Source organism: Sander lucioperca, chromosome 18 (genome assembly GCF_008315115.2).
Source record: "Sander lucioperca isolate FBNREF2018 chromosome 18, SLUC_FBN_1.2, whole genome shotgun sequence".
NCBI classification, from domain to species: Eukaryota; Metazoa; Chordata; class Actinopteri; order Perciformes; family Percidae; genus Sander; species Sander lucioperca.
In genome coordinates this window covers 13,669,728-13,686,362 of record NC_050190.1, presented here as the reverse complement: position 1 = coordinate 13,686,362, position 16,635 = coordinate 13,669,728, and the positions used below count along the sequence as shown (strand labels likewise).

General features: G+C 41.3%; 1 long non-coding RNA gene across 2 annotated transcripts; it reads right to left on the bottom strand.

The window, feature by feature from the left end:
* Positions 1 to 54: 54 nt before the first annotated feature.
* Positions 55 to 15,864, bottom strand: LOC116035615. Of its 2 annotated transcripts, none has more exons than XR_004101410.2 (3): positions 15,743 to 15,864; positions 12,574 to 12,780; positions 55 to 302 (listed from the first exon to the last, which is right to left on the bottom strand). It is a non-coding gene; the product is annotated as an uncharacterized LOC116035615 (long non-coding RNA). The 2 variants fall into 2 exon arrangements; XR_004101409.2 differs by having other exon boundaries at positions 12,578 to 12,780; positions 15,743 to 15,863.
* Between the last annotated feature and the right edge of the window lie 771 nt (positions 15,865 to 16,635).

Here is a 16,635-nt window from a genome sequence, read left to right as displayed (position 1 = left end):
TTCATCTCTCCGCTGAAGGCAGCCCAAATAATAAAAAAATAAAAGTCTGTGAAAATGAGTACAAAAGCCATTTAATCTCTCTCATCTTCCTCTTAATAACTGCAAATTTCCCCTTGGGCCCATGGGAGAGGGCCTCTCTGTGCCGCTGCCACCTTATCTGTCGCCTCCATATTTCAGCATGCTGAGCGGCTCCCTCAGTACCCAGCCCCCGGCCTCCTCTTGCTGGGGCCTGTGGGGAAGCTGGGCTCCTGGGCCCGCCATTGTTCTGGCCTGGGAGGAAAGTCCAGAGAGAGCCCTAAAAGCTGGAGAGTGGGAATATTAAAATAAAAAACTTGAGCCACTGCTTCATTAAGCAGCAGCCTTTCACAAGCAAACATATCAGAAACAGCCCCCTTTCAGAGGCAGTAATTAGTAATTTGGAAACCTTGCCCCCTCAGGATATACAGTTTCAATTTAGTCCGCAGCTTTAGATTCTTAGGCACTTAATATTCATTGTTTCTGCCATCTTCCCAATTTCTCAATGTACATTGTCTAGTCTTTCACTGGCGATAGTGTTTTATCTTTCGTGTAATTCTTCCTTTCAATGAGCCCTCTGCAAGAGAAGTTAATATTTTTATAAATAATTTTCAAAAAGGGATTTGCAAAGAATGTGGGGGATATGATAGCAAAGTGCTCTTCAGGAAGTGCCAGGCTGAATATCATATGGAGCTTGTGCTTGATTGATTAAGTCTAGCTGTAAATAGTGTACGGGAAAAGTTCCTGCAACTTACCCGGGGAGTTGTTTTGCTGAAAAAACCTCTACAACTGATGACATGGATCAAAGGATATTCGAGTTCAAATTATATTTAATAAAAGGACATCCAGATGTACCAGCACCGATTAAAAACATCTTCAGTTTGCAAAAATTGTAGATTGACATTGGCTCTTCGCAATGATTTTACATTATTTACTTCTATTCCACAATTACAGACTTATGAGTACTGTCATCATTAATTATTTTCCTGTGTTGGTATTGGCATGGTAAACCATTTGTATGGCAAATGTTTGCAAACTGTTTATTAAGCCAAACCACATACTGTACCTCAGGGGGGCAAGACTGACACTTATCTTTGCCACCATGGAGCCTTTGTTTCAAAATGCTACCACTTCCATTCATTTCCAATCAGCATTGTCTAATAGAAATAATTGATTTTTGCCTCTTCTCCACAAATGAAAAACGCTTGTGATTAAACATTTTGTCTCCAAATCTAAATTCCAAGATCCCCATCAACACTTGAGAAAAATAGGCAACTCATTAAAGCAGGAAAAAAAAAAAAGTAGCTAAGACGTGAAAAGAGGAGGCTGGGACTCAAATAATGAATGGAGTCCGAGTGAGCTATCTTTCCCAGGCAGAGCGCCACTAGGGATGCAAACTCTCAGCCACCAGAAATGAGCTACCTATCTGTGAAAAGAGTGACTGCTCCATCCTATTTGATTTGGCTCTCCTATCATCTCTTAAGAAGATGTCAGCCTTGCTTCTTCTATTGCTCTGAGCCTTTATCAACCCGGAGACGATTTCCCTGCAAAAAAAAAAAAAAAGGAGGTGGGAGACGCATTTCAGTGCCTTTCAGTGAGCAACACTAAAGAATAAGTGTTATGCGATAAAAAGGGGGTTGTTAAATAGATCTGTCTATTTGTATGGTAATAATGATCGCTTAAAGACTCTGGGCTTCGTGACTTGTAGAACAAGGAAACAAATCTGTATTCAGGTATTGTGTTAACACGACTCTCCAAACGACCTTGTGAAACTTTCATACAGTAAAAAATGAGTAGAATTCCCAAGGTTTTTTTTCTTTGTTTAGAGTGGAGGAGTCCCTGCACTGAGCAAAGCTGCCCATCTCACACTACTGTAGCTCTTCTGCATTTTAAATTATCTTTGTCAGAGTTTTTATAGATTATAATCTGGTACAGATTTAAGATTGTAATTTAGTATTTAATATTCAATTCAGGATATCAGCAAGAAATTCGTAACAGAGTGTCTGGTAGTTAAATATATTTTAAATAACATTGGCAGTGGTGGAAGAAGTACATTGGTTACTTAAAGCGTAACTCTCGCCAAAACGCAACCTAGGGTCTTTTTGTGAATGTACCCGAGTCAAACTTTCGTTTAAAAGCATATTTAGGACGGAATCACCACTTTTAAGATTTACCGAATTTTCGTTTTTCGGTCAAATGGCCTTTTGAATGGGAGTGCTAGGGGCACTTTTATGCTAACCTCATAGCTACTAAGAAGGCTAGACACAACAATAAACTTTGCTCGAAGTATCACCAGGGGCTCTACACCTTAACGAAAGCATTGACAACATTGTTTGTGTACCCAGAGTTTACTAAAAAGAAAGGTTTTGAACAACTCACCGTAGCTCTTGTTGTTTCCGGCCGCAGCCATTTTATCAGTCAAAAACAATCGATTTCCGAATGCAACATAACAGGGAGGAGAGTAAAGATGGAAAGCTCCTAAAGCTTAGTTCCATATAAATGCACGGATTATTTCTTGTTTTGTCGTTATTGAAAAACAATATTGACCTCGTAGTTGAAAAAGGAGCCTCATATGGAGTCCGTTCATTCTCATTCGGATATCGACTTGTTTTGACTGCCGAGGTGGTAGCGGCCGGAAACAACAAGAGCTACGGTGAGTTGTTCAAAACCTTTTTTAGTAAACTCTGGGTACACAAACAATGTTGTCAATGCTTTTGTTAAGGTGTAGAACCCCTGGTGATACTTTGAGTAAAAGTGCCCCTAGCACTCCCATTCAAAAGGCCATTTGACCGAAAAAAACGAAAATTCAGTAAATCTTAAAAGTGGCGATTCCGTCCTAAATATGCTTTTAAACAAAAGTTTGACTCGGGTACATTCACAAAAAGACCCTAGGTTGCATTTTGACGAGAGTTACGCTTTAAGCAAAAGTAGCAATACCACAACTTATAATATACTCAAGTACAAGAAAAAGTGCAGCATTCAAATTTTTACTGGAGTAAGTACAGAAGTATTAGAAGAAACATATACTAAAAGCATATGCTATTAATACTATTTTCCCTTTGAGTGCCTCAGCAAGCCATACCAGTGAGCAACCCTGCCCAGTAGCAGTAGTAAAAGGACTGAGGCAATCATTAGACTCGTTCGAGATGAATTCACCTGTAAAGTGGACTAGAGCAGGCGCCGGCAGCAGTGGGCGGTGAAAAAAAGCCGCGGTCAAGGTTTACAGCCATTTCCAGCAGCCTTCAGTCTGAAGAGGAAGTCACAGAAACACTCACATCCTGAGTGAGTGTTGAGGATGTTCACATTCCGATTTAATAAAATGTTATCAGACCCATATATGAGCTTGTGCAGTCTCCAGTTGTTTTTATTATGACAGAGTAGCTGTTAAAATGCTCTGCAGGCGATCTGTTGCTGATGTTAATAAACAACAGACTGTAGATGATTCGTAATCTGAACGGATTTAGTCTCTCCGACTTCTAAACCTCACCATCAGACACACAACATGTGTTCTGCACAGAATAATCCTTTAAATCAGACAAATAGAAATTAAAATCCCTCCAATTTAAAAACAATAAAAAGTTTACATATGGTAAAACGTCATCATGTGGAGTTGATTCTGAATCAATCAGCTGAGAGCCAGGCGTTTCCCATCTCATGCCCTGGGGCTTGCAGTCAGTGGAAAGCAACTGCGTCGGCTGGCTCTAAAAACTGCGGCGGCCTTGATCTCGTGAGGTTATCATTGCCCACGTGTGCATGACGTCAGAGCAAGTCGGGATGAAGATGGACACAAATCTAACCGGCATGCATTGGGCGGCGATCGCCAGTGATCGATTCTGCGCAGGTCTGGCTCATCTCGAACCAGCCTATTAAAGGTGCTCTAAGCGATGTTGGGTGACGTTCAAAGTATTGTCAAACAAAACGGAGGCTAGCTCACCCCTCCCTCATCCTCATCCCATCCCATCCCCCTCCCTTCTGCCGGCGGAGTTCTCGCCACCTTTCAAAGGCTTTTCCGATGTAAATTTGGGACTTTGCGCGTTCCTTCTCCTTTTCCCTCTTCTTTACTATTTGTTCATCGGAACGTCGTCTCTTTAGTCATGTGTCAGTCATATCAAAATTCAAGAGAATATAATTCTAACGTTAGTCGTCGTCATTGTGGTTGTCTAGGACATCACTCCTCCCCTCCCCACACCCCCCTTCATGACCCCCCCAACCCCCACTCCCAAATCCTTCTTGTTGGTTATTGGCTGGAACACTTTGTTATGTTTCGTGGTGCAGGTTGGCGCAGTTTGTTTTTGTTGCCGTTTGTGGAGCCTGGGCTGTCTACAGAGACTGTGTTTTTTAACAGTGTGTTCAGGGGACAGGCAGCTAGCGGATAGTGAGGAGATGTTTGCTGTATGTGACAAAAAATGTTGTAGCCTAAAAAAAAAACGTGTGACATCGCTTAGAGCACCTTTAAACGTTATAACTTACACCTGTGCTTTTCCTGCTAATCAGCAGCAATCTCTCACAGCAGTCATGTTGACTTGTAGTAGGAACAACACAGGTGTTACTTATAACACTAACAATGGCTTTGCGCTAAAAGTGTCCCAGTAAGCCAACAGTGAGCCAGCATGCACAATACCAGGTTTCTGAAAAAGAATCCTGTTCCTTGAGAACAGAAGAAAATCATTTGCAAAAAAGTGTCATCAGCGCTAGTCTATAATTATAAATATACGTTCTGATGAGCAGTCTGTACAATACAAATAAAAGAGTGGAAGAAGAGATGGCGGATGGCTGATGGCAGACTGCTCCTGATTGATGAGAGCAATGAGGACACAACACTCAGGCAGCTCACTTGTCAACAAATTAGAACAAGTTCAGTGTCAGTGTAGGGCTGCACTGATGTGTGAAAATACTAAAAATATGAAATGTCAGCGATCATTTTCATGTGAAATTAACAGGACGAGCGGTTGCTGCTTTATGATGAAAGTGAGACAGAAAACCAGCATGTCTTTATCCTTTCTGCCCACTTGTGCAGTGTAATTTATGGAATTATTATTAACTGAGGTATATGAGGCCCAAGGAAACATTTATATTATGGATCTTTACTACTTAATAGTGTGAAACATGACTTAACGCAAACCTATTACTAAACTAAAGGCTGCACATATGAGGGAATCCTAACGATCCACAAATACAAATCCCTAATGACCAGACAAGCACTGCATCGGATCTCATGTCCACATTTTGTCTTTCCATACGAACCATCAACATTTTAAAGGGGCGCTATGCAGTTTTGGCAATTTCGCAATAGGTATTTGGCAACACTGTGTAAAAACTTGCTCGGTCAGTCTGCCGTTTCCTCTTTCTCTGTTCCTCCGACAATGCTTTCCTAGCTTTCTGCTACTTTTTTGCCGGCTCAGCCATGATGATGGTGTAAAAAACTCCATCGCTACATTGTTCTTATAGTTAGCCGGTTCCTGTATGTGTGCATGCCTAAAGCAATTCGTTACATCGCGAGAACTGATATCACGCGATTCTGAGGCCGCCGGCCAAAAGTTGCAAGGGTGGTTTTTCCGCTCACAGGCGCCAGGAGGAAGCGAGACGACCACCAATCAACCCGAAAAAAAGTCATATAACCATTCCAATGACTCTGAAGCGGTTCAGTTAAGGTAAATTAAGCAAAAAAAACCTGCATAGTTCCCCTTTAAAGAGTAATATTTCATTAAAAGCCACCTTATGGGCGTCTCTGCTTAGCAGTGTACGGCACATAACATGTTATCACAATGTCCCTGGTTGGAGTCCAGCTGGGGACCTTTGTTACATGCCGTATCTATTGTTCTCTCCTCACGTTTCACGTCTTATTCTACTGCCAAACTACAAAATAAAAGCAAAATTTCCCCCCAAAAAACAAACAAGAAATATTTTTTCTTTTGGTTCGTTGAAACTAAGCGTTCTTGTATGATTTCTTTCTTCTGTATTTTTTGTTATGTTTTTGGAGGTCTGTCAATGCTACAGAATGGTAAAATATAAGCAACATCAATCACATGCAAAAGCACTAATTTAACCAAGACACATGAGCACTATTTAAAGTGTAGAGAAAGCGCCCTCACATGTCTCACCACTTACAATATTATATTATTATGTGTGTTAGTCCCTCACAACTGTGTTGTTCTCCTACTGCTGCCTACTGCTGAACTGAGGAGGAGGAGGAGGAGGAAGAGGATGCAGGCTACACAAAGCTCTCCAGGCCTGGCGAGGAAAGCACTAGATTGATTAGCCTGCTCAGTTTAGCTGATTAATCAGAGCCTGTTAGGTGGAAACGAGCACCATTTATGGCTGATTATCTTCCCAGAAGGCTAAATCTAAAGGTACAATCTACAGTGTAACTTTTCAACCTCCATTTAAACCCAGCAATTTCCAACTCCTTCTTTAATGAAAATGTTGCTTACATTTGGTTTCATGAAGTTTCACATTACTGCTGTAGGAGTATCGGGCTTAGCATTTTTCCACTTGAAATTTGCCAAAATAAATAGCCAACAAGTCAAAGTAGAAGTAAAAAAAATGAATCCTTCTATCAACTCATGTATTAAATTAAGCAAAAATTAACATTTTACTAGACATAGCCTACTTTCTAATTTCATGGCAGCTAATTACTTATGGCTTTAGGCTATAGCCTGAACCGTCCGGCAGGGAAAGATTTAGGCTAAAAAGGACAGTCATGAAGACGTGAAAAAATCCTGCTTAAGTGGCTAAAATCAATTAGAAAGACAAGTGCTAATGTAACTGAGTTTTACTCATTAAATTGATGCCCTGTTGTTCCTGTTATTTCAACATCTTTTTTTTAACACTTATTTTTTTAAATACTAAACATTAAGCTTGGACTTAATCCTGATGTAGAATGGGTGTTTAACTGCTTTAGTATTAGCTTACATTTTTTTTTTTTAAATTAAGGTCATTCTAAGCCTTCCAAAACAGATTACATGTCAAAACCCACATGTCAATGTTTTTGTTCTATGTGAACATGATATTTCAATTTTTTTAATTTTTTTTTTTATATTTGTCTGTTTTCAGGAGAACTGACATTCTCAAGTGTAAAACAAATAATGTTATAATGCAATGTGCTGTGGTGTAAAGGAAGGTGAAAATATTTTAAAAACATCAAATGTATGAGATGAAATACTCTTATTTTGACTGTAGGCATTGAAATATAAAATATAAAGTCCCACATGAAGTCAGAGTTACACCTAAAAATATGCTTTGCATTCACATAATTGCACGTTTGTTTACATCTTGACCTATATTGTGTTTATATCTCTGTGTTTATATTTTCCTTTAAAATGGTTTATATCTTTTCAATTTATGTTTTAACATTGTAACTGTATTTCCCATTTAGCGTTAGAGTATGTAAAGCACTTTGAATAGCTTTTATGTTTTTAAAGTCCAGAAAATGAATCAGCAAATATTTCGATAATCGATTAATCATTTAAGTAAACTGTCGAGCAAAAATGCCAATTCGCAGGTTCTAGCTTCTCAAGTGTGAACTGATTTGCTACCTTTCTCTGTTTTATATAGTTGTACACTAAATATCTTTGAGTTTCGGACTGTTGGTCGACATTTGAAGAAATCTCCTTGGGCACTAGGAAACTGTGATCAATTAAATCAATAAATAATCAACAGATTAATTGACAATGAAAATAATTATAAGTCGCAGCCCTTGTGCTATATAATTAAACTTTCCATAACTGCTTTTACACTGTACCGTGTGTAGCTCTAAGGCAAGCAAGAACAGCCTCCATCTCATGCTTTACTGAAGAATCCTAACTAACTAACTAACTAACTAACGGCCCTGCTCCAGTAACAGTGAAAGAAAGACTTTATGCAAAGTATCAGTGACCTTTTACATTGAAGTGAGCTTGATATTATAGTAATGCTGACACTTCCAAACTGGAAAGTGAACACCTAACGCCCTGAGGACAGCTGCAATTACCCCTTTCATCGTGTACAGTTCATTCTCAATGGAGTTAGACCACAGTGTGACACGGGACTTTAACTTGCCTCTCTATCACTACACTACCACACTAGCTATGGGGGACAGAAGCAATGGTTTAGTAACATAAACCAAACTACATTGAGTGTTTGAATTTCTGTTTGGTCTTATCTGTGTACAAGCTGTGTTTTAGTAGTAGCCACAATGTATCACAGGTTTCTCTCTGAACAATAGGAAAGGACATCTCTAGTGGTACCAGCGTCCTTGTCTCCGTGGTCAACCCTTTAATGTTTACACCACACCTCATGTTATTGTCCAGCCCTGTAGCCAACACTCGGCTCCAGAGTGGCCTCCCCCGGCCTGGTCACCCGTTTCCATTTATCTACTGGGATAACTATAAAAATCTGTCAGGAGCAGGGTGGGTTTTTTTGCTCAGCTCAGCCCAGCCCAGCTGGCAGATTGAGAGCCCCCTGTAATGCACAAGTCTGTTTTTATTATTCTTGCTGGGGGAACACTATTTCATCAAGTGCATGATTCCACAGAAGAGAGGAGATAGCCCCAGCTCGGCTATATTTCTTCCAATCAAACATTCCAAGGGGAAAAAATGAGTGGGTGCCATCAAATCCCAGAATAATGCTGCCAGATTTTATGTAAAAAGAAGGACTGATGGACAAATACAGGAAGGCAAGACAAGTTTAATGACGTGTGTTCAGGAGCTGAGATTGGAAAACTGACAGAGAAAAGCAGCCTCTTTGCTGGAATATAAATTGTTGTGCGCTGTAAAAAGGCTTTTATCTGGAGTGAATATGGGGCGAAATACACAGGTCAGGGTTAAGTCATTTTCTCCGGCAAGTTAAGCGAATAATGAAGGCGAGCCCGCGTGGAGAGGAGCACTGCTACTGCCAGTTTGTCTTCATTTATTATGCCAAATCTCATGATTTTGGCGTTGGCGCAGTGAGTGCTCTGGCGCGCACCGGTGGACGACATATCGCTTAATTTACACAAGGTAATGAAAGCAGGGAATGGGAGGACAAAACAATTTACCTGCTGACACGGGAAGAAGTGATTTGCGAACATGGGGGGGTGGGCGAAAGAACAGGCAGAGGGCCAGGGGCAAGTGTTGGAAGAGGGGCAGAGATAGGGATGAGGGGAGGAAAAGAGGGGAATGGGGAAGCGTGGAAGAATAAAAGAAAGGGAGGTGGAGGAAAAAACAAAAAGATGAGGATGGCTTCAGCCTTTGCTCATCAGGTGATGATGAATGGCTTTGATGAGGCAACAGTAAACTCTTACTTTGTCTCTCCCTCCCCCACAGACACACACACAGAAATACGTGCAATCAGGGGGCGAAATTGACCTCAAAACTGGAGGGTCTGTGCTGACAAGGCCCTTGTTTTACTCCTCCTTTCACCACCAATTGTAATCACTTCTCAGAGAGCCACGTGTGGCAGGAATGGGCGGCTTGAACATCACTCTGGAGCCGCAACAGGTATTTTCACCAAAAGACCAAATCTCTGACTGCTGTCTCACACCGGATTTTGCTGACCAGTTCAGTGAGCATGTATTTAATTAATTTACATTTAGATTTTTCTTACAGATTTTTTTTTTCAGTAGAAACTAGACTTAGATCAGTTTTTAAAAATTAGGTTTATCCGCCCTGCAGAGATGCCACCAGCATCATTTTCTCTGTATCCACATATATTGGAATCAAAATTAACCAAATTAGGATTACCACACAAATGATTCAGATCTAAATCAGTGCCGTCGACAGCCAATCACTCCACAGTATTGATGGATGCGTTAAAAGTGCACAATTCAGTGGCCATTCAGCTGATGGCCTTTCACACAAGAGAAAAAAGTCTGGCCGAGACTCCCTCACAATATGGCCAAAGCAGCACTGTAATTTTCCAATCACTAGCCCTTCAGGCCAGGCCACTCCTTAGGGCAGTAAGATCAGATGAGCTCCGGCATTTTCTTTTGTAAGAGGCCAAACTCTATTTGTCTGCTCACAGGAACAAAAACAATCAGGGAGCCGAGAGAGACCGGCTTTTTGGTCTCTCTGGAGAAGGGCCAAAGACAGAGCAGGAGGAGGAGGAGGAGGAGGAGGAGGGGGAGGGGGATGGAGGCGGGGGGGACAGCGGGGTGACACAGATAACCGAATCCCCCCCCCCTCCCGCTCGCTGTGGGTGGTTGGTTCTGGTGATGATGAACAGGGACGCAGCTCAGCACCAGGTCCCTGCTGTCAGGGCTCTCCGCAGGACGAGACAGAGAGAGGAAGTGTCACTCTCGGCGGGCCTGCTGCGCCAACCTGGACTCTGCTGAGTCCTGCTGCTCGAGTCTTCACAACAAATCAAACACCATAACACCCACCCCTCCCCAAACACGGCCACACACACAGCCAAGCCTCCGCCACTGTCTGAAAGAATGTGTTAGCAAAAATAACCAGACTGTTGAGCATTCTGCATCTGACTAACTGCTTCCGTCTGTCAGGTGTTTGGTCGGATGTGTACTGATATTTAGGAATATTCAGCTGGGCTCTCCTTGGAAGAGAAACTAGTCCTTGGGATACGGTTGTGTGTGTGTGAAGGGGGGGGGGGGGCTCCTCTGTCCTCCACCCTCCCCTGGCCACAGCTCTCTCCACAGGCTTATTTCCCCTCACAATGAGAGGTGACAGTGAACAGTGGAACTCGTCAGTGTGAATAACACACAGTCATGCTTGGTGAGACCCTCTGGTGGAGCCACACACACACACACACACACACACACACACACACACAGGCTCAAGGGCCCAGCGGTAGGCACGCTGTCAACCTCAGTGCACTGCCTTCCATTACAGTTTAACTGGGGACAAATTGAGCAATCTGATTGGTTAAATTTGACGTTAGACATGTTTGCCCGTCTAACCGGTGTTTGTTGTACAGCACAACCACTTTCAATAGCTCCATGGGGTGAAAACAGTGAGTTACAGGACATACATGAGTTCTTAATGAATGCAATCAACATAAAGTTGAGTCTAGGATCATAAAGAAGGTGAGAGTGACATTTTTCAAGTTTACAAACTCAGCTGAGCTCACATTACTGTACCATCAGGTCGCATGTCCCTCAGTGATGTGCTGTTCTCTTGAGTCTTGCAGTGTCCTTCAGTGGCACCTTATAAGAGCAGTCTATAACACAACCAGTGGTCAGGCTTAATTTACCCACTTTGTCTGTCCACTGCCCCACTGTCAGCATATAGTATCACATAACTGCTAATGGGCTAATGGAGGGAGGGAGCAGGAGCGAGAGGAAAATGGCGATAGTTAGGGAAATGGAGCTCAGGTTCATCCAAACATTTAATAACTTATCCAATCTGGAGCACTCACCTCTTACTGGGCTAATTATATCATTTAACTTGCCTGGAAGTAGGGGCCAGCGTGGACACTGCTTCTTACAGTGTCATCACATAATTATGACTTATGCCAGCACGGCCTAGCAAGCCGGATGAAGTCAGCTTGCCATAAATTTTAATGATCACTTAGACAATACGAACATTCGCAGGGTTACCGCATTGGCAGGGGAAATAGGGACGCTGACACCAGAAAAGTATGGAAACAGATGGAGAAGAGAGAGGTAAACGGAGAAGAAAGGCATGCTACAGGAAGCAGAGGGACGAGATATTTGTGTGACATGTTTGGGGAAGGTGAGTTTAGAGGGAAGGCAGACACAGCCACTTGACTGAGTGGGATCAGGTTCTGTGGTCACCAGGCTGCTAAGAGGCCAACGTCAGGCTGTCAGAGGGCTAACCACCCGAGTATAGTCTGTTTCAATGGAAAAACAGCAGCTGACACTCAACGCTCGCGGGCCAACTGCTGACCTCATTCTACGAATTAAAGGCACTGGACGGAGGGGAAGAAAGCCTGGCGCATCCAATGTGGAAAGTCAATGCTTTATTCCTCAGTGCAACAGAAGTTCCTAATAACTTTCGAAAGTTGGGGGGAAAAAAGAAAGAGAAAAGACCATAATGGTGGGAAAATAGATGGGGCATAATGAAAAGGGCTGGGTGTCTTTTTTTTAATAGCTGTGAAATGGCTAATTAGCCCTCTATGATTGATCATTGTGGGAGCATGCATTGGGAGGTTTGAGTCTCCTGGGCTTTAATAGTTTTCTGGTAAAATAATTTTACATTTCTGGTGTACTTAAGAAATGTTCCGCGACCACTGTAACCTTCAAATGTGGTATGTGGAAATGTTTTTACAAGGGGCTCATTTAATGTTGTGTCAATAAATATTTATTATAAGAAAATGTATCTTAGCATTAAAAATATGAGTGTAAACCTACACTAGTGCAGAATAAGGGATATTGATTTCAGGATGCAGGTGGCTTACCCAGATATTCTGCACTTATGAAAAAAGGAGAAGGCAGAGCAGGCCAGAGAGAGAGAAGAGAGAAGCTGATCTCTCTTGCACTTAATATTAATGTCTGTTTTGTGGCTCTCTCGTTTCAGGAGTACCCAGGTCCTGCGGTGGAGCGATTGAATGACAGAGATTACCTGTTTGGAAAGCCTCACGAGACAGCTGATTGATAATGCATGACACAAAAATGTTTTTGTTTACCCACAGATATGGCTGAGCCGGGTTTCAGTTTCTTGTTTTTTCTTCAGAAATCTGATTCACTGGACTGAAGTGGATTGAGGGGGTCAGGAGGTCTCAACTGAGAGTCGACTACGGCGTCTGGCTCCATAGGTACCTGTACCTTCTTGACCGGGGGGGGAGGGGGGGGGGTCGTCTACATCATATTCATCCCATTCAGCCCGTGTTGTCCTAGAGGGGATATAACATGAAGACATAATCTCACACCACAATTTCATTCCTTCAGCAGCATTAGATCAGATTGAAACTTCCCTGCACACTTTCCTGGGGCTGTCAAATGAGCTGTCAGTCATGTGTCAGAGCCAGCCCCTGCTCATCTGCTCTAATACATCACACAGCCTTTTATATGGATCAGTATGAGTGGGACTCTCTACACAAACGCCAACAGCTCCTCCGCTGGGACGCGTGGTGATTGATAACATTTCCCCAGCTCTTCACACTCATGCCCATTTGTATAGTTGGTTGGAGAAGGGCCCCTGGTGTCCACTGACATCTACAGTGCCCATCATCCCGCTCTGATACATGCCAGGAATGGGCAGCTTTCCATTCATAAAGTATAGTGTGACAGCCAGTGACAGATCACTCGTACTTGATGCTGATATTTGTATTTCCTGAACAACAACAAAAAAACACAGGAAACTGGCTCAGGTGCTACTTGAAATTAAAGATGGCATCTGTTGAACCAAATATTTAACCTGCATATTATCACAGTTGATAAATGTTTATTGTTCATTAGTATGTCCGTACAGTCTTAATGCTTTAGAAATTCTCAGCTGCTGACTCTAGTCTGAGGGTTGAGATCACTGAGGGGAATCCTAAGCCTGTTTTTGTGTACAGTTATATTGGCATATTGGCCAGGCTAATGGCCATTTGGCACATAGACAGCTATCTATCGCAATCTCAGCCTCACTAATCCAATTGAGGCAACCTGCTTGGCATGAGAGAGACTCATCTGTCTTTACCGTTCATTAATAGGGCTCCTCCTCGAGCAGGGAGCCCATTGACATTCCTTCGGATCGGACCGAAAGCGAACCCTATCACTGAAACACTGGATCTGTGCTGGAGATTCAGCAGGGAGGGGAGGGGAGGGGAGGGGAGGGGAGACGGATATATAATCACTTCTGAGATACATAATCACTGCTGTGTGGGGTAAAGTATCAGAAAATATAAAACCTCCCGCAGGAATGAGCTACATATTTTCACAGACAGTATAAAAAAACACTTGTCTATGCAGGTGTGTGATTCAGCTCAATATCATGAAGACCAGCTATGTTTTTTTGTTTTTTCAAGCCTGTCTCACTCTGTCCTGAGTAAAGAGCCTTCTTGAGATTGTTTTTTTTTTCTTTATGTCTCGTGGTGGAATGATAATAATGTTTCCAATCTTGTTACATTGCACGCAGAATTGTCTATGTTAATGATGGGCTGGCCCCCTCCCTGCTCCACTGAGATGCTTACTTTCAATTTGTGTACTGTCATCTCCCCGCTACACACGTGAAATTGATGCACCCTCTTCCTTTTAATTAAATCAAAAACCAGTCGGGGGTCCAGGCAGGTGGGAGACCTGCTCCCATATACAGCCATCACAAAGACCTGGCTGACTCTAGGATGAATCAGGGTTGCTCCTGTTCATCTTTCTGTGTGTGACTGTGTGTTGTTTATGCGGCCAAGTTATTGTATGCATGAAATTGATATTAGACTTAAATTACAAGCACAAAAAGGACGTCAAATGAGTTAAAGAAACTGATTTTTAAATCTTAATCAAATGGTTTTATCGAGAGAAACTATTTTGTTTTAGATTCCACTACATTCTAACCTTCTTATAATATTGATTTCAGTCAAAAAGCCAGTGGACATATTTCCTGGTAAATAAATAAATGGCAATCCCAGGTATCTTTCTCAGGTAGGTTTGCCCTCGGGCAGGGCTGGAGCCAAAGTCTAAGAAATGAGAGCGTAAAATTCCCACACATTAGAAGGCAGATAATTGGATTTCCTGTGTCCTGTAAGGTGGGCAGTGTGGCTCCTGCAGCTGTGACATTATCAAGGTAACATAACCTGAAGGCTGCGGTGTAGCAGCACAGGCCCCGCAAGGCCTGTCCTCCAGTTCCATATCACTGCCTGCTTGGCTATTCATCCTGTGGACCCTGCAAATGAAATTATGGGAGGAAGAGCAAAGGACATTCTTTGGGAATTAATCCCATTTATGCCTAAACCCACTTCAGATTTTTATAGTGAGGCCCTCTTTAGATGTAGGGCACATTTACAATTAGACAAGGCCTTAGAAGGATTGAATGAAATACTGTGTTTTGGTTTGTTTGTGGGGTCATTTGTAGACACAGACATGAAATAGGAAAGCTCAGAGAAAAAATGAAATACTGAAAGTTATTCTTAAAAAAAAAATCGGTTGTCATTGAAACACATGACACAGGTGTCACTTGACTTCTGACTGATCCCTTCATTTTAATATTACAGCATGGTCAACAACAAACAGAAGTGAAATGTATTAATTATGAGATAAATAAAAAATGTAAATATCTTCTATACTGCTACTGAGAATAGAAATGATTTCATCTGAATACATGAATCTACAGCAGCCAAAATTAACACACGTTTGTTTTTATTCAATTGATTATCAAAATATTTCCAATTATAAGATATTACAGACACTTACTGTGGTCACTGCAGTCAAATATATGCATACAGCAATATATATATATATATATATATATATATATATATATATATATATATATATATATATATATATGTAGATGCATATGGCGATTGTTTATAGAGAAACCACATTTAGAAACTTAGCCTTTATGTAAATGTTTAGGGGTAGAAAATAAATTAAATTGTTTTGTTTTGTTCCACATGACCACTTGACTGATATTTACTTCCTCTGTGGACGTTGATACGTCTGACAGGTCAGTGCTATTTATTCTTTCAAAAAATGTATCCCAACTTTAAAAACTCTACTTTTTGTAGCAGTTTAGCATATAAGACAGCCTTTATGCTAGTGCATCAGAGTGGCCTTAAAATGTGTCCGAACAACCCTTGTCACCATGTCAAAATACCTACAATAAAATTGCAAATAAAAAGACTTATTGTCTTTAAAGTGTTGTTTCCATCTTACCTGTAAAACAGATGCTCTAACTGCCTTCTTGTTGTAATACTCTGCTTTGCAACTCTGGTTTAACCATACTGCAAGAGAAAGCACCTGACATCAATTAGCCCCGTCTGTTTGCTCTCGCGATGCATTGCAGATAAACACTGCCCCCTAGTGACGACACGGGAATACAACTGTTCAACTGAAATATAACCCCAACATTGTTTTGTAGAAACGTAATCTTTTCGTTCTTTGGGATTTTTGAACTCTTTATTAATTTAAGCTTAATAGAGCTGTGGGGCTTTATTGGCATGTGCAAATAATTTTATTAAATAGATGATTTGTAATTTTGTTTTCCATCATGTTTAAAAGACCAATATATCGTTTAGTTTAACAACTATAAATAGCTGTTTATGTATAAAATATTCCAAGTATTTGCTTCTAAAGCAATATATATATATATATATATATATATATATATATATATATATATATATATATATATATATATATATATATATATATATATACACACACACATTTAAAATCTATGTACAAAATACTACACAATATTGGATTAGTGTATATTTCTCATTTTCTATTGCCTTCATGTAATAAACACATATGGCTTTGTAACAAACCTTGAGATAAAAAGCTGGACACAGACACACACACACACACACACACACACAGACACACACATACACACACACACACACACACACACACACACACACACACACACACACACACCATCCACGAATGAGTACAAGGTCTGGGCTGATTACAGCTCGTTCACTGTCCTCATCAAGGCCAGTCAGGACCACAGTCAGAGATGAGAGGCCCCAAACACACACATGCACATACACAGACACATGGCACATACAATAATCTTATTCTTTTCTATCCACTGCACACAT